At 36.5% G+C, this 18,881-nt stretch overlaps 1 long non-coding RNA gene across 1 annotated transcript; it reads left to right on the forward strand.

Annotated features, from left to right (window-relative positions):
* The first annotated feature begins 1,050 nt into the window (after positions 1 to 1,050).
* On the forward strand, positions 1,051 to 3,671 carry LOC135671171 (uncharacterized). The gene is made up of 2 exons (XR_010512651.1): positions 1,051 to 3,229; positions 3,350 to 3,671. It is a non-coding gene; the product is annotated as an uncharacterized LOC135671171 (long non-coding RNA).
* The last annotated feature ends 15,210 nt before the right edge of the window (positions 3,672 to 18,881 follow it).

Raw genomic sequence — 18,881 nt, forward strand, 5'->3', positions numbered from 1 at the left:
GTGCCCAGCAAGCCAATCACGTGAGTGATGGCACGTTTGACTTGATACAGAATCTTTTTGCTTATTATATTTTGGCGTATATCACTTTATAACTATTGCATAAATGCATATATATATTGTGATGTCCTTGGATTTGTGCAATGGGAATCGGATCATGATGAGATCACGATAATGAGATCGATTCACCTTTAAACACATATCCTAAATAATCCCGGTCATAGGTTACTCGAGAGGGACATCGTGATAACCGGATAGACTGGTGTGCTGTATACCCGTTCATATGATGGATGCAGCTGGTCTCATAGCTGCTCGTGTAGGGACACTAGGGATACAGTACAGGTGCTCATTGGAGAATGAGTTCACTGATTGATCCGCTTACGGAATGCTGGATGGTTGATGATGCCTTATTGTCAGACAGTGATTCCGTAGTCCTAGTGGTGTATCTGGTCCTTAGACTTAAGACACCAAGGATGTCCTGTATGAGTGCTCCACTCTTTGATACCAGACTTATAGGTTTGGCTATCCCCAGATCTAGTACAGCTGGTCATTGGGAGTGGTAGTTGACCTTACGAGGGCTATTGAGTGTCGATAGAGGATCATCCACTCTCGGCGTCATGAGAGGAATATCCTATGTGTTCTTGCTCAGAAAAATCCCTGGCCAGGGTCATTCGGGTTGAGAGAGAAAGAGTTTTTCGGGAGAATCCGATTAGAGCGAGACTCGAGTAGAAACCGTATGGGTCTGACAACACCATGCTCGATATACGGTCTCTGGGATATTAGATGGATGAGGGACTATAGGTACACGGTAACTGAGGACAGACAGGTCCAATGGATTGGATTCCCCTGTATCGTCTGGGGACTACGGCGTAGTGGCCTAGTATGTCCGTAGTCGATGAGTCGAGTGAATTATTATAGAGATAATAATTAACTGAGTTAGAAGGAGTTCTGACAGGTATGACTCACGGCCAGCTCGATATTGGGCCTAGAGGGTCACACACATATGGTAGGCATTGCGATGAGTAGAGGTTCGGATATGAGATATCCGACGGAGCCCTTGTCTTATTGGATGCAGATCCAATACCCACTAGGGAAGGACCCATTAGGGTTTGACACGGGATCTCTATAAATAGGAGGGATTCACAGCCTCATAGGCTAGAGTCTTTGCTTGCCTTTCCTATTCTCCTCTCCCTCTCCACCTCAGAGTAGGCTTGGAGTTTTGAGGAGCGTCGTCACAACCCTGCTGTGTGGATCACCGCTAGAGAGGAGGACGCTTGACCTCCTTCACCCTCTCCTAAGGATCTGCAAAGAAACAGGGATATACGATCTCCCTAGGTAACACAATCTCTATACGCAGTTTTATGTTTCGCGGATTTTTCGCACCAATCTTCGCACGACGACGAACATCTTTTTGGGAATCGGGGATTTTGTTTTCTTGTTCTTCCGCTGCGCATGTGATGTCGCCCCCATTGATTTCCCAATAGAGTCCGGTAGGGAAGCGAGTCCGGTAGGGCTGCATCAAGGCAAAGAGGATTCTTGGTGTCAGTTCTACTTCTACAGGAAGGGACAAAGGAAAGGCGATAGTAAAGAATACTGTCGGGTTGAGTCACTATAGTTCGACTCGATGATGATGCAGCTAAGGTGGAGTTTGGTAGGGAAGCGGGTCCGATAGGGAAGCTGGTCCACTTTGAGATGTTAGAAGTGGACCTTCACGGTGATCTGCTCGAGACCACCTTCACGGAGATGTGTGACAGTAGTCAGAAATGGGCTTGAAGTCTGTCTATCGATTTCGAGACAGTTAACCGGTGCGCGAGAAGAAAAGACTTGCTATTGCCGAGGAGGAAATCAAGAAAGGCTCTGATACCATTTTAAGAGAGGATAAAAGATAAGAATTACTGAAGAAGCTATTTCGCTTTGACATGTTCTCTTCCTATTTATACAGGTTAAGAGGGAAGATTTTTCTCAACAGAATAGAGAGATTTCCTTTAGGAAAATCTTATCTATTATCAATAAGTATCCACCTTTATATATTCTTGAGTAAGTGATAGGTAGGGATTCATAGGAGTGGTTTTGAATTCAAAACGTTATATAGGGTTCAACCTCCCTTTTTTTTCTATCTTTTTCTTCAAAAAGACCTATCAAAACAACTCTCTCTCCTCTTTTCTTTTGAATTGTGATAGGGTGGCTTCCGTCATAGAAATTGTGATGCTTTTCAGGTAGGTAGGACAATATTTGAGGTAAGTGGTTTCCCTAGTGTGTTTTATTCTTTGAAAATGTTCTCCACTTGTGTTTACAGTGTTGTGGGTTTTCATCCCCTCCTATCCAACAGACCTACATTGTTAGAGATGTAAATATATTCAACCTATCTTAGCTTTTTCGTGAAGTTATATTCGATTAAAGATCGTTGAGAAGGCATATATGTTTTTTATTTTTTTGCTTAGTTTATAGTGTTTTCTGAATACGAAGGGGAACTTAGTAAAGTTTTAAAAAACTATAAAGGATAAATCATTCATTCATTTCTTGAGTCTCGTGGTTATAGTAATTATGATTTATATCTCTTGGTGATACTTTAATGTGCTTGTCGGGTAATTTGTTATAAGCTGTCTCATGTTTAATTTAGGTTTTCCCTTAGTGCATGAAACTATGAAACAAGACTCTCTATAAGTGGTCATTTTGCAAGTTAGAAATTCCCGCGTTCTTATTAGTTAAAGCACCTGTTTCTCATGATAATTGTAGCTATAGTAATTATGATTTATTTATAATTAAGTTATAAGCTTTATCTCTCGAATCAATATTACTTAATGTGCTCGTTAGTATTCTGTTTTATACATCCATGCACGTTCTTCCACACCCTCAACACAAAAATACGTATCATCCACTAATTCAACGAGAAAACTCAATCATGGTGTTGTGGCACCGGTAGCATCTTCCTTCTGATCCTCCCATTCTTTCAGCTTATCTCGTCCACGTAGATCATGTCACGAAGAACACGACAATAATAGACATCGGAAGCAATCACCGGCGTTGGATGGGAAGAAGAGACACCATCATGACGTTAACGCTGTGACGCAAGTCCCAAATATCGCTTCTCCTTCCTTCTCTATAAAGCCAACCCTCTCACGACTCTGAATCGATCATATGTGCACCATCGAAGACGATAAGATGAGGACAGTCGTCAAGAGTCGTGCTTCTCTCCTCCTCGCACTCGTCATCGTCGTCTTCCTCGTCACAGGTCAGCTGCTGCATGCCGTGAGTTAAAGCTTGTTTACGGCTCTGAGAACTATCTACTCTCGATCTGCATCGAGCTCTAATGATCCTATGCATGTCTTTTGTGCATTGTTTGAACTGGTAGTAGCGAGAGGGGAGCCGACCCCTGTGAAGGAAGCGTACGGTGCCGTGGCTCCCCATGGGCGGGTATGCTCGGGTCAGTACTACCGCTGCAGGCCGCCTTCGACCCCTTGATAGGCTACTTCGGCAGTATTGAGGAGGTATAGTTCCTTTGACGACGCAAAATATATGCAGGAGGCAGATACGTACAATAAGACTGTCTGTATGGGATGGTTGTGCATGTTTGTAGTGCGTGTGTTTCAGAACCCTGTTGTGCTTTTATACTTTGCAGGATCTGTTGTGAAAGGTCATATAAATAAATATATAAATATATTTATATTTATATACGGATTTTGCCTCCATCAGTTTGCCTCATAACATGAGAAGTGTACATGTATTATTGTTACTTAGACTTGATTACTTAGTAGTTATGAACAATTAATTAGGTTTGCTCTCAATTAAGAATAAATATGAGAAAGTGTTGTTTTGGGTGACATGAACATGTGCTAACGAAGGTTTGTAATTTCTTATCATATCAAAATTTTGAGTTCAATTTGGTACGGTATGATATAAGTATATCGAGCGATACATTTTAGTATACCGTTCGGAATATATAGCCTTGGTGGACAACTCTACCCACGTGAGGAGTTCTCCTCGCCGCGAAAAAAAAGGGGAAAGGCAACATCGCCTTGGTTTCCCTGCATGAAAAAAAAAGAGAAAGGCATAGCTTCACACGGTTTCTTCTGTTAGGGAGAAGAAATCGCTTCTCCTTACGACGTCATTGAGGCTTCATCGCTGCATTGGATCTCCAAGTTTTCTTTTTTCCTCTCCCTCTTCTTTCTTCTCTGTCATTAACCTCTTTCTTCTATGATTTAGGAATGAAAACAGTCGTAATCGATGCTATCACCCGGTAGCGGACGGTCTGTATACCGATCTGCTGATGGACCAGCATGTACCACCCATATCATTCGAAATTAAAAACCTTGATGCTAATTATAATTATATGCACATAATTTAACTAAACTTTTTTTTTATAAGAGATGAATGATGATAAAATTTATGCATCATAATGAGTTATTATTGCTGTAGACTTGATGGCTGTGATTATGTTTTCATTTATATTGTACTTGACAAGTATACACAGTTAACATGTTGTTGTTACACGAAACATTAATTAAATTATCTTTTGTATCATATATAGAGCAAAGAATATTATAGTTTGAAGTTGTACTGAAGCTCCACATAATTGGTCAGTTGTCAGAAAAAGAAAATTGAGAAGATAATTTTTCTTTGCATTTTGCCCTGATAATTAAAAAAAAGATTACTCTTTGATATTATTAACTATTAATTAATGGTATGTTTACATAAATGACCCTCATAAATAGTCGACTTCTATTTTAGAGCCTATCTCTCCCAAGATGGTCGACTTGTATCACGAGCTCATAGGTTGTCTTCTGATGGATATCATCATGCATTGTTCTTGATTGGAAGATCCATGATACATTCATTACCATCATGATCAGGACAAAAAGAGTGATCAACTTAATATATTTTTTAGAAAAATAAATTTATAATTTCAAAGATCTAAAAGAACACATCCCTGATCTTCATAGTTCATTGTTCTTTCCAACAAAAACGACGATCTGTTGTTTCTTATCCAATTAGCCAATCAGTTGGCGTGCTTATTACCCTTTCTGTATATATACGCACCAAGCTATATTCGGTGAATTACTGCAACAAATGCTTTAATGATGATTCTTGATACTCCTCCTGATCATTACTACTGCATATCATCTCTAGTGATATTAAATAACTAATGTTCATGATCAATTCTGCATCTGCTTCAAGGATACTCCTCTAATCATCACTTGGCTAACATGCTACTCTTGTGTTCTTCTTCTTCTTCTTCCACCTTTTAAGACAATGAGTTTCACTGGCTCTCATTTTGTTGGAGAGGTAGGATTTGTAAGTATTTTTGAATTCTTTTAGTTGTTTGGAGAACTAGAATTACTAGTAGGATAGGAAACTAAGTACATGAAAAAATCTTTGATATTGAAGTTTTGTTTTTCTATAATTATCTCATGCATCTCATAATTTAACAGGAGGAGGTCAGTATGGAAAGAAAAAATAAAATTTGAAGTATACCTAAGATTTTCTTAATAGATCTAAAGAGAGTGGAAGAAATTTTTAATGACTTATGTGAGAGAGTTTATCGCATGTAATAATTTTTAAAATTTATATCTTATTATTAGCTCTATAAATTGTTCCAGTGATATCAATATATTCTCTATATCTCAAAAACTAGTTAATTTTCTTTTAATATTGTGAAGATGAGAGATTAGCAAACTTATGTTAAGATTATGGTAGGCCAATATGTTAGGATCGAGTCGGTACGAAGTCATTAATGACTTATTTGAAGTATACCTAAGAATATACAAGGGGCATGAGTTTATCGCATGTAATAATTTTTAAAATTTATATCTTATTATTAGCTCTATAAATTGTTCCAGTGATATCAATATATTCTCTATATCTCAAAAACTAGTTAATTTTCTTTTAATATTGTGAAGATGAGAGATTAGCAAACTTATGTTAAGATTATGGTAGGCCAATATGTTAGGATCGAGTCGGTACTAAGATGAAGCGGTGAATTAGTACAGTAGTTAAAAACGTCGATTTTGAAAATCTTTTTGTTCGATAAAAATCGATATCGAAAATGCTTAACTTGAAAGCATGCCGAAGCATAGTAAAAGTAAGAATTCTGTTTGCAATAAAGGTAAATAGTAAGAAATAAATACAAACCAGATTTTTATAGTGGTTCGGTCATCGTGACCTACATCCACTCCGCCGATTTCTCTTCCGTCGAGCCCATCGTCATCCACTAACGATCTTCTTTCAACGAACGAAGATCAATTACCCTTTTACACCCCTCTTCTCCTTTTCACATGTTTAGGAGATAACTTTTTACAAGCACTCACTTCTCCCTAAACAGAATTCTAAACTTTAGGACTAGAGGAGGGAATTTCTCAAGTGATTACTACAACGTTTTCTCACTTTTAAGTTCTCTGTGCTTGTATATGTTAACCAGAGATGAGAGAGATATTTATAGGCCTTAAGTGGATTCAAACTTGGAGCCTATAAGTGTCTCATCCCTGATTTTCGGGGTATTGACGATACCACCACCTATGTTGGGCGGTACCACCGCTTGTGTTGGGTGGTACCACCACCTACAGCATTGACACTAGGTGGTACCATTGCCTAGGAGACTATATCTGGGCGGTACCACCACCCAAACTAGCAATACCACTACCTGACACTATCTCGGATATTGTGCCACTAATGGTTCCACCTGTTTGGATCACTGTTTGGGCCTTTCACTTGGCACAACACAGTCTAAACTTTGGCACAATTTGACCCTAATTGAATTGGCCCAATTCCAACCCAATTACACCTAAAAACTTCTTCGATTTAGACAATTATTACAAAGCTTAAATCAAATGTTATTCGACATGTCATTAGTTCATCGACGCTTTGTCCAATTCTTTGGCGCATCATTCTCTCTTGCGGCCTATTGCCTAATCGGCTAGTTGACCTCCGCAACTCCAATTTCCTTAACATAATTTTCACTCTTCTTGGCCCGATGCCCAAACCCATGGCTCGAAGCCTTCTGTCAATATGTCGATCGATCCTCCGGCTTGACGTATAATCTTCTAATATGTTCCATTTCGACCAAATATGATTCTTCTTACTTTAATTGTCTCTCTTTGATTGAAGCTTCCTACGTCACTCAAAATGCAAATAAGATCATAAACACTATCGACTTTCACTTTGTGCAGGATCAAGTTGTCCGCCGTCAACTTCGTTTTTCCCATGTACATACAGCTGATCAATTAGCTAACTCACTCACAAAGCATCTCGCTTATAAACTTTTTGCATTACATCAATCCAAGATTGGTATCCTTGATAGGAGTACCATCTTGCGGGGGCATGATAGCAGATAAGATTTTCCTAACTGTATGAGAAAATCTCTTTACTCTGTTGAGAAAAATCCTCTCTCTTAACCTGTATAAATATAAATAGGGAGAGAACATGTTAATGCGAAGATAGCTTCTTCAGTAATTCCTGTCTTCTATCCTCTCTTAACACTTGTTTCCATCCTATGTATCCCTAGTCATTTTTCTTCTAGAAGAAAGCATGTGACACTCATCCGAGGAATATCTATTCTTTTAAAAGCATTATAAACCCTTCACATTTTGAAATTAATGAATAAATGAATGAAGAATTGAGTGCATGTAGCCATAAAAAATCTTAGATTAGACACCCAAGTGAGAAGAGAATTCTCAAGGATGATAGGCACTACCTAATCTATTCTTTCCCTCCTCCCCGTCACTTTTCTCCTTTTATCTTCAACCTATCATAACAGCACCACCACCCAAAGGAGCAATCACATTGGCCATCGATCGTCATCAACGTAGTCCTATCGATAACCATCACCCTAAGTGCTACTGTTTTTCTCACACCATTTGCTTGACCACCATTTTACCATCCAAGGCCAAAAGCATTAAATCTTTTTCAGTTGTGTTAAGCGCTATTTATGGGAGAAATATTTCCTTCAATCAATGCTTGAGAAATGTATTAACTTGGGGAGTAGAAGTCATCCAACCTCTTGATTATATCTTATTTAAAACTAGCTCTTAGCATACTTCTATTTTTGCCCTTCCACCCAAAGTGAGCCTTCTAACCTCTCTTGATTTTTTTTACCTAGTTATTTTACTATTTTATATTTACTTATTTAGATTTATTAAATCATTATTTCATATTCCATCAATGCTTGAGAAATGTATTAGCTCGCTAGCTTGTGGCAGAAACTTGTGGGAGATGGCATATGCCTCCAAATTCTTTCTGAACTTTATCCCTATATTTTATTATTTTAATACTTTATTAGTTTCTTAATAGAAATCCTAATATCGTAAGAGTAAATTATAAGATCTTGAGTTACATGGGATAATCTTTTCCCTCTTTCAAGATCTATTAAGAGAAATCCTAGGAATACTTGATTTTTTTTTTCCCTCAATACCAACCTCATCGTAAATTCTTAGATACATGAGATAATTTAGAATAGCTAAATTTTAATATCAAATATTTCTTTGTATATTTAAGTTCCCTATCCTATGAGTAACTTAGTTCTCTAAACAATTGAAAAAACAAAAAAATACTTACAAATCTTACTTATACCAGTTGATGGGGATATAAAGAGGAATAACCTTTGTATATGAACAAATACTAGAAGACCATAATACGCAGCGGAATTAAATAGAAGCACAATCAAACAGAACACCAAGATATACGTGAAAAACCACTTCATTGTGAAGGGTAAAAATCACGGGGCAAACTAGAGATAATCCACTATGAGAATAATGAATATACAAATCTCAATCTCTTGCCCTAAACCCTAGCAACAACCACAAGAGAATAACTGGGATACAAGGATCACATCACTGCCCACAATATCTAAAACCTCCCCAAGTAATCACAGCAAGAGTCTACTGTAGATTTGATCTAACCTGAGATGAGAACACTGCTAGATGATTGAGAACAGTCTCTACGTTGTCCTTATCTTCTTCCCTTTCTTTCTCTTCCTTTTTTGCCTTTCTCCTTCTTCTCTTTGGAATCTCGTGGCACTCAAGATCTGCCTCGTTGCTGCCTTTTTATAGCCTTTTTCTGCTTCTAAAATACAGCCACCACACCCCCCTAATCTTAATTAGGATTAGGTTAAGAGGGGGTGTGGGCTATGGGCTGCCCTAGCCCACATGGGCTGAATATGGGCTATCAGCCCAACACATGTCTCTAACAAAAAGGAAGCTAGTGAAACTCATTGATTTAAAGGTGGAAGAAGAACAAGAAGAAGAAAAAGAAAAGCATATTAGCAAAGTTAATCAAAAGCCAGCCCTAGTAATTATTAGAAGAAGCAGATACAAAATTGATCACGAACGTTAATTACTTAATGTCACTAGAGATGCTATGCAGTTGCTTGAGTAATTCACTGAATACAGCTTGGTATGCATGTATCTACTTTTGCAAGAAAAAATAGATATAGGTTTTATTGGATAGAACTAAGACCAGAGGGCTTGACCTTTTTTCTGGACTTTTAAATCTTGGTCGATCATGGATCTTCCGAGAATAATGCTCTATGGCAGCAGCCAACCATCCCTGGAGAGACAGCTCTGAGAGTAGGAGGCTGATGATTTCTGGTAAATGGATCAGCAAAAACAGTAAAACAATTGTCTTCGTTGCATTACTTTGCAATACAAACCGGGTTTAGTTTTTACAGTGTTTTTTATTTTTTTGCTTAGCTTAAAGTGTTTTCTGAATAAGAAGGGGAACTTAGTAAAGTTTTAAAAAACTATAAAGGATAAATCATTCATTAATTTCTTAAGTCTCGTGGTGATAAGATCATTTACTTCAACATTGGTTGAGCATTGGAACCAAGGGCTCATAAGTCCGTCAAGTCTACCTTACTTTTAGAGGTGCTTTTTAAAACTCACATGCTTCGAAAAGAAAAAAAATGTGCAAGTACGTCATCGTCAAAGTGGACAATTCCTTACGGGCCACACCAATGGCCAATCGACCAAATGGTCCTTTATCATAAGTCGTTCACCTTGACTCCCCTACCAGAAGGAGCATTGATAAGGTCATTTAGTTGCACATTGGTTGAGGAGTATGGGGAACCAATGGCTCATAAGTCCATCAGGTCTCCCTTACCTTCAATGGTGTTTTTTTAGAGCTCACATGCTCCGAAAGGACCCATCGCCCAAAGCGCTCCGAAAGGGCCACAGACAATTCCTTGCGAGCTTACGGTCCGCACCAAATGATCCCTTATCACATGGTTATAGTAATTATGATTTATATCTCTTGCTGATACTTTAATGTGCATGTCAGGTAATTTGTTATAAGCTGTCTCATGTTTAATTTAGGTTTTAGCTTAGTGTAAGAAACTATGAAACAAGACTCTCTATAAGTGGTCATTTTGTACGTCAGAAATGCATGTTCTTATCAGTTAAAGCATCTGTTGCTCATCATACTTGTAGTTGTTAGTAATTATGATTGACTTATAAATATGTTATAAGTTTTATCTCTCGAATCAATATTATTTAATGTGCTCATTAGTATTCTGTTTTATACATCCATGCACGTTCTTCCACACCCTCAACACAAAAATACGTATCATCCACTAATTCAACGAGATACCTCAATCATGGTGGTGTGGCACCGGTAGCATCTTCCTTCTGATCCTCCCATTCTTTCAGCTTATCTCGTCCACGTAGATCATGTCACGAAGAAAAGCAATCACCGGCGTTGGATGGGAAGAAGACACCATCATGACGTTATCGCTGTGACGCAAGTCCCAAATATCGCTTCTCCTTCTCTATAAAAGCCAACCCTCTCACGACTCTGAAGACGATAAGATGAGGACAGTCGTCAAGAGTCGTGCTTCTCTCCTCCTCACACTCGTCATCGTCGTCTTCCTCGTCACAGGTCAGCTGCTGCATGCCGTGAGTTAAAGCTTGTTTACGCCTCTGAGAACTATCTACTCTCGATCTGCATCGAGCTCTAATGATCTTATGCATGTCTTTTGTGCATTGTTTGAAATGGTAGTAGCAAGAGGGGAGACGACCCCTGTGAAGGAAGCGAAAGCGGAGATTACATTGCGCCCTAACAGTCAGCCCCACCGCCCCACAGTTCCCTCTCCGAGGGGATGCAGCAGCAATTACTACTGCCGTCCGCCTTCGACCCCATGATAGGCTACTTCTGATGGGGATATAAACAGGAATAACCTTTGTATATAAAAAAATACTAGAAGTCCATAATACGCAGCGGAATTAAATAGAAGCACAATCAAACAGAATATCAAGATATACGTGGAAAACCCCTCCAATGTCAAGGATAAAAACCACGGGGCAAACTAGAGATAATCCACTATGAAAATAATGTATATACAAATCTCAATCTCTTGCCCTAAACCCTAGCAACAATCACAAGAGAATAACTGGGATACAAGCATCACGTCACTACCTACAATATCTAAAACCTCCCCAAGTAATCACAGCAAGAGTCTACTGTAGATTTGATCTAACCTGAGATGTGAACACTGCTAGATGATTGAGAACAGTCTCTCTGCGTTGTCCTTGTCTTCTTTTCTTTCTTTCTCTTCCTTTTCTGCATTGTTTTCCTCCTTTTCTTTGGAATCCTGTGGCTATATTCTTCTCTCATGTTGCTGCCCTATTTATACATTTTTCTGCCTCCAAAACGCAGCCACCACACCCCCCAATATTAATTAGGGTTAGGTTAAGAGGGGGTGTGGGTTGTGGGCTGAATCTGTGGGCTGTCAACCCAACAACCTCCCCCTTCATCCCATAAGGGAGGCTGTCCCATGACTCCTCAATGTGAAGCCATGCCGACCAGTTGTCGGTATATCTCCTGCCTTTCTTTTGGTAAGGTCTTCATTCCATTTGGTAGCAGCACCAAATCATAAGTGTGGTTCTTCTGAAGAGCATCCATCTCTTCCTGCATAGCAACTAACCACTTCTCTTTCTACTCACTTTCAATTGCTTCCTGGTAACTCTCTAGTTCACCTGCATCAGTAAGCATCACATACTCATCTGTAGAGTATCTTCTGGAAGGTTGACGTTGTCTAGAAGATCTTCTCAACTGAGGTTCTGCTGGAACCTGCTCTCCTACTTCTTCTTGCTCAACATGTCCTGCAAGTATATCAACGTCAGGCTCTACACCATCTTCCTGCACATCTCCCCCATCACGCTGATATATTGGAGGAATAACTGGGTCACAATCTGTTAATCCTTCTGCAGAAGTCTTGGCCGGTGTCTTCATCTTCAAATCTTCAAAAGTTTGATCCTAAAAAAAGACTACATCTATGCTTCTAAACACCTTCTGTTTTTCTGGATCCTAAAGCTTGTAACCAAAATGATCATGTGAATAACTAAGAAAAATACATTCTTTAGTCTTACCATCCAGCTTGGACCTCTCATTATTTGGAACATGTGCAAATACACAACAACCAAACACTCTCAAATGCTTGTAGGAAATATCTTTTCCTGACCATACATGCTCTGCAACATCACCATCTAGGGTTGTACATGGTGATAAGTTGATCACATCAACTGCAGTCCTCAAAGCCTCATCCTAAAACTTTTTGGGTAGCTTGGCCTGTGAAAGCATACATCTGATCTTTTCCATGATGGTGCGGTTCATCCTATCTGCAATTGCATTATGCTGAGGTGTACCAGGAACTGTCATCTCATGTTGGATCTCATGTGACCTACAATAGTCATTAAACAATCCTGTATACTCACCAACATTATTTGATCTTATGCATTTCAATTTCCTTTCTGTCTCCCTTTCAACCCTAGCATGAAACTCTTTAAAGATATTAATCACCTGATCTTTATTCTTCAAAGCATAGGCCCAAATTTTTCTGGAAAAATCATCTATAAAAGTGACAAAATAAAGTGCACCACTTATACCAAGAACATCAACAGATCCACCATGAGTTTTTGTCCTCAAAAGACCACATACATCTGTATAAACACGGTCTAAGACATGCATTTTTCTAGACAAAGCAAGACTAGCAAATGAAACACTATGTTGTTTACCTGCCAAACAATCAATACAAGAGTTCAAATGTATACCTTTGAGGTCTGGTAATACTTCTCTCTTAGAAAGAGCTTGCAGCCCCTTCTCGCTCATGTGTCCCAATTGCATATGCCACAACTCCATACTGAAGTCTTTCTCTGTAGCATTTAACTGCTCACCATAAGCTTTAGCCTGCAACCTGTACAAAGTATGACATTTCTTTCCACTAGCTATAGCAAGAGAACCCTTACTGAGCTTTCACTGCCCTTTGTGAAATCTGTTTTCATAGTCTTCATCATCTAGTCTTCCAACTGAAATTAAATTCAGCCTCAAGTCAATCACATGCCTCACATCCTTAAGCACCAACTTGCAGTCAAGGTTGGTCTTTAAATGGATATCACCCATACCTATGATGTCTGCAGTGCCATAGTTGCCCATCTTGACAACACCGAAATTTTCAGACCTGTATGTAGCAAAAAACTCCCTCCGTGGTGTAGCATAATAAGAAGCACCTATGTCAATCACCCACTTAAGATCCTGACACACACAAGAAAAAATATCATCAGAAGGAGACAAAATCAAATAATCACCACCATGCACTATAGTTGTGATATTATCCTTTGACTTTGTAGACTCCACTTCTTTTCCCTTTATCTTGTTCTTCTTAGGTTGCTTACATTGGTTCTTATAATGTCCTTTCTCACCACAGTTATAGCAAACAATATCTTTTCTTGATCTTGACTTGCTTCTACCCATGCATGAACTACTTCTAGACTTTGACCTTCCTCTGTTCTCTGAGATAAGTGCCTGTGAATCATTCTGAGATGTTGTCGAACTCTTTCTTCTCAACTCCTCATTCAACAAACTGCTTGTTACTTGACTCATAGTAACAACACCATCTGGCGTAGAATTACTGAGAGAAACCACCAGTGTCTCCCAACTTTATGGTAATGAACTGAGAAGTAACAATGCTTGTAACTCATCATCAAGAGACATTTTCATAGAGGATAACTGGTTAGTAATACTTTGCATTTCATTCAAATGTTCAGCAATAGAAGCACCCTCTCTATATTTTAGGTTCACAAGTTTTCTAATCAAAAAAGCTTTGTTGCCAGCTGTTTTTCTTTCATATAGACTTTCCAACTTTTTCTAAAGAGAATATGCAGAAATTTCAGTAGAAACATGGTGAAAGACACTATCATCAAACCACTGTCTAATAAACCCAATTGTTTTTCGATCTAACCTCTTCCACTCATCATCTGTCATAGTTGTGGGTTTTGCACTATCCCCCTGCAAAGGTCCATACAAATCTTTACAATACAAGAGATCTTCCATTCTTGGTTTCCATATCATCCTATTGTTTCCATTTAAACTAATCATGCGAGAAACATTACTGGCCTCCATGTTCAAATACAAAATTAAATCACCAAAACCCTTTGCTCTGATAGCAGTTGATGGGGATATAAACAGAAATAACCTTTGTATATGAACAAATACTAGAAGACCATAATACGCAGCAGAATTAAATGGAAGCACAATCAAACATAACACCAAGATATAAGTGGAAAACCCCTCCAATGTGAAGGGTAAAAACCACGGGGCAAACTAGAGATAATCCACTATGAGAATAATGAATATACAAATCTCAATCTCTTGCCCTAAACCCTAGCAACAATCACAAGAGAATAACTGGGATACAAGCATCATGTCACTGCCTACAATATCTAAAACCTCCCCAAGTAATCACAGCAAGAGTCTACTCTAGATTTGATCTAACCTGAGATGAGAACACTGCTAGATGATTGAGAACACTACTAGATGATTGAGAATAACCTTTCTGCGTTGTCCTTATCTTCTTCCCTTTCTTTCTCTTCCTTTTCTGTCTTGTTTTCCTCCTTTTCTTTGGAATCCCGTGGCTATATTCTTCTCCCATGTTACTGTCCTATTTATACATTTTTCTACCTCCAAAATGTAGCCACCATACCCCCTAATGTTAATTAGGGTTAGGTTAAGAGGGGGTGTGGGCTGTGGACTGAATTTGTGGGCTGCCAGCCTAACAACTTCGGTAGTATGGAGGAGTAATTCCTTTGACAACGCAAAATATATATAGCAGGCGGATACGTACAATATATATATATATATATATATATATATATATATATATATATATATATATATATATATATATATTCTCTCCTAAACTTTTTGCATGGTTGAAATTGTTGTTACCTTAAAATCCCTTACCAATGGTAAAAGCTCATTATAAATTATATTGGATTCTGACGTGACCACTTCTAATTATATTATGAACTTGATGATAATTGGGCTAACCGGATAGCCAAAGTTTTAGCTAACCGGATTATTTTTTTTCTTAATAACCTTATTTCTAAAAAAATAATTTACTTTTATGGCCAATCATAATATTCATAATAATATTCTTATGGCTCAAGAGATTATATATTCTATGCATTACTCTAGAAGTAAGAATGATTACATCCATATGAAAATTGATTTGAAAAAAAACTTATGATAAACTTTCTTAAGAGATTATCTTTATGATGCTTAAACTAGCCAAATTTCCATATAAGTCTATATGCTGGACTTATTCCTGTATTTCCTTTGCTTGCTTGCTCAATGGTAAACCCTCTTATTTCTTTAAGGGAAGACATATGATTTTAGACAAGAGGATCCCCTTTCCCCGTACCTTTTGTCATTGTTTTACAACTTCTTTGCATGCTTTTAAATCAAGCTTGTGAGAGGAGTCTGATCACTCCTTTTTGGTTCAAAAATACATATAAATTATGTTATCTTCTCTCTATGTGGATGACATCCTCCTATGTTTTTTATGTGAATAAGAAATTTTGTGACTCTATTATGCAGATCCTAAAGTTGTATGAATCTTTGACCAATCTTAAAGTCAATAAGCTTAAATTGACTATCGAGTTTCCTAAGAATAATACTTCGAGAGACAATAGATAGGATATTTATAATCGATGTCAAATCTAATAGGCTATGTTTTCTTTTAAACATCTTACCACTTTTATTGCCCCCTAAAGAATCTCCATTAATTCATTCTCATGATCATATCATACAGCAAATCTCTAATAGACTTAGTTACTGACATGGCTCGTTGGGAAAGTGATCCTCATTAACTCAGTAATAGTTGGATCAATTGAAAATGGGTTTCTTTAAATTTATAAATAATGGTTCTTCCAACCATATAGTTTGAGATACATGGATTTTTGATTTGCCTATTTCACATAAACCATTTTTTATTGATTCTTTCAATTAGATTCTTTGGATTCTCATATTGGTTCCTTGTTTTGTGATGACGGATGGAATTATGAGTTATTATATGCTTTATTGGACCCTCTTTGATGGAAAAAATATTTAGGATTAATCTTCATATGGATCCTAACAAGGATATTTGGTTATGGAATTTTGACAATCATAACAAGGATATTTGCTTACAAATTCTTCAAGTCCTAAATGTCTTTGGAGTACCAAGATTTTTTTATTCAAAACTCCTTCATTGTAATCTTTCTATTGCCACCGAACTCGTTGAACTTTGAACGAGTGTTAATCCTACTTGTATTTGCTGTAATGAATCAATTCAAACTGTGGAACATCTCTTCTTTCAATGCAATTATATTAAGCAGGTACGGGAATTAGTACCGACACTTATTGAATGCCCTCTTATTAACAGAGAGATGATGCATGACTTTGAGTGGACCGACAAACTGGGTTCTTTGACATTGTCACACCTTCAAATAATATTCAAGTGAATCTATCTTAAATCAATCTTAAATCAAGAAATTATGATTTATCTATAATCCAAATATAGGACCAAAAGATATAATATTTGAGGATAGTCAGAGCATTAATTCTTTAATTCTCATTTATATCTATAAAACCTATAGAATTTATAATCATTTCATATAAACCAACTCAAAAATCATTAACAATCACCTATAAATACACAAGAGTAAGAATTAACATAATTATAAAATTAATTATTTACCACAAGTTAATATTAACATAAAACTTTAAAACTAAACCTTTCAAACTTCCAAATATGAAATGTCCTTTTAATTTTTATAAGACACATCAATTCGGATTTGTTTGAAAATACATTACAAACAAAATATATTTTTATAACAACATCACAGTACTAACAAGCTAACCTAAAAAATTTATATAACAACAAGATGAGCTATAAAACTCAGCAAGTGACTAAGATATCTATGGTGAAGAGATGATAGATCATATAACCTAAAAACCAAGGTGTAAGGCATAAATACAAGAAATATAGATGTCATTTTATTAAAAACATACTTAACAAAAGAGCAAAGAGCATCATATAAGCTACTCAACATCAAAATGCTAAGTTACTAGCTTAAGAATAGAGTCATATTTGATATTTCTATTAATTCATTCATAACAACAGAGGAAATAGTATTATAGAAGCATATCAAAAAACAAATACAAAATATAAGCCTAAGAATCACATTTGACATTTTATTTATATCCATCCAAACATGTCAAAAATATATATAGAGGGTAAAGTAATTTCACAAAATAACATAATTCATTCATTTCTAAATAATCATTAACATTAGTCTTCTACGTTTGGGAGCTTCATCCACCTAGCAAAAGCATCATAGGCTCTACACATTACTCTCTTTCCCAATTCTAACAAAGGTTCACAACTCTTTTTTTCATTTCTGACAAATATTTATATTATCCCATAAATACCAAATACAAAAGGATGTTGTGAATAACAAAGTTAGCATATGTAAGAAGCACATGTAAAATAATATGAAATAATATCGTGAGGTATGATAAGAACATATGAAATCATATTAGGCAAACATGAACTTTTGCATAACTCATTTGGATATGATAAAAATTAATATCAAGAAATACAAGAGTTTAAAGCAACCACATAAGGGTCAATTAAGAGGAAAATTTTAGCTAAAATCAAGTTGATAGAAGCAAGAATAGGTAAATTTAAAAATAAATCAATGTCGATAGAATTTGTGAGGTATATTGCTGAAGTTATTTAGATAATAAATTATACTTTAATTTACTCAAACAAGGTATCATATAGAAGATATATGAGTCTATTTTTAGATAAAGTTTTATATAAATTAAAATTGACTATAAAAAGTTACAAGTAATTTAGCATAGAGATATTAGAAAATATTAATTTTGTTTTACAGAATCTAAATAATAAAAAAAACAAGAATTTGGGTAAGCAATTGCACAAGTAAGGTAGTAAAATAAAGATATAAGAGTTTATTTTTCAAAAAATTAAGTTTTGCCAAATTAAAATTCTATACAAAACGTTATAGTTAAAACAAGGTAGAGAGGTCAGGATTCTAAAAAAATCTATATTAGTAAATTTGTAGCTCAAATGAGGTTAATGCCACTAGAAAGGATAAACCTCTATAAATTACTCATAAATAGGAAGAAATTAAAGATAGAAATCACTATAGGATGGGCTAGAATACTTGTCTTAGAAAAATTTAATCCCAAGAGTGATGAATTGGTCCAAATCCTCAAGCCAAATCAACACTTCTCCTTCTCCTTCAATTTCTTTTCTCTTCTCTTCTCTAGTTTAAGATGGGTTGTAGCAAGATTCTCATTTGATAAGTTTTTTTTTACTTTTCTTCTCTAATTACTTCCGGTAAGCAAACACAAAAATGACAATATAACAAATATACATCAAAGAAGCATAGGTATCATTAGTTTCCTTATGTTAGCCAGTGACATGTGTCCTTCACCTTTTCTTTTTTTTTCTAACTTAATATGAATCTTTCATAATTTATATACAAATTCTAAGATTCACAATCAGGTCCCTAGCAATAAGCTTCAATATAAACTTATTTAATATAAAAAAATAT

The sequence above is a fragment of the Musa acuminata genome, unplaced genomic scaffold (genome assembly GCF_036884655.1).
Source record: "Musa acuminata AAA Group cultivar baxijiao unplaced genomic scaffold, Cavendish_Baxijiao_AAA HiC_scaffold_1138, whole genome shotgun sequence".
Taxonomy (NCBI): domain Eukaryota; kingdom Viridiplantae; phylum Streptophyta; class Magnoliopsida; order Zingiberales; family Musaceae; genus Musa; species Musa acuminata.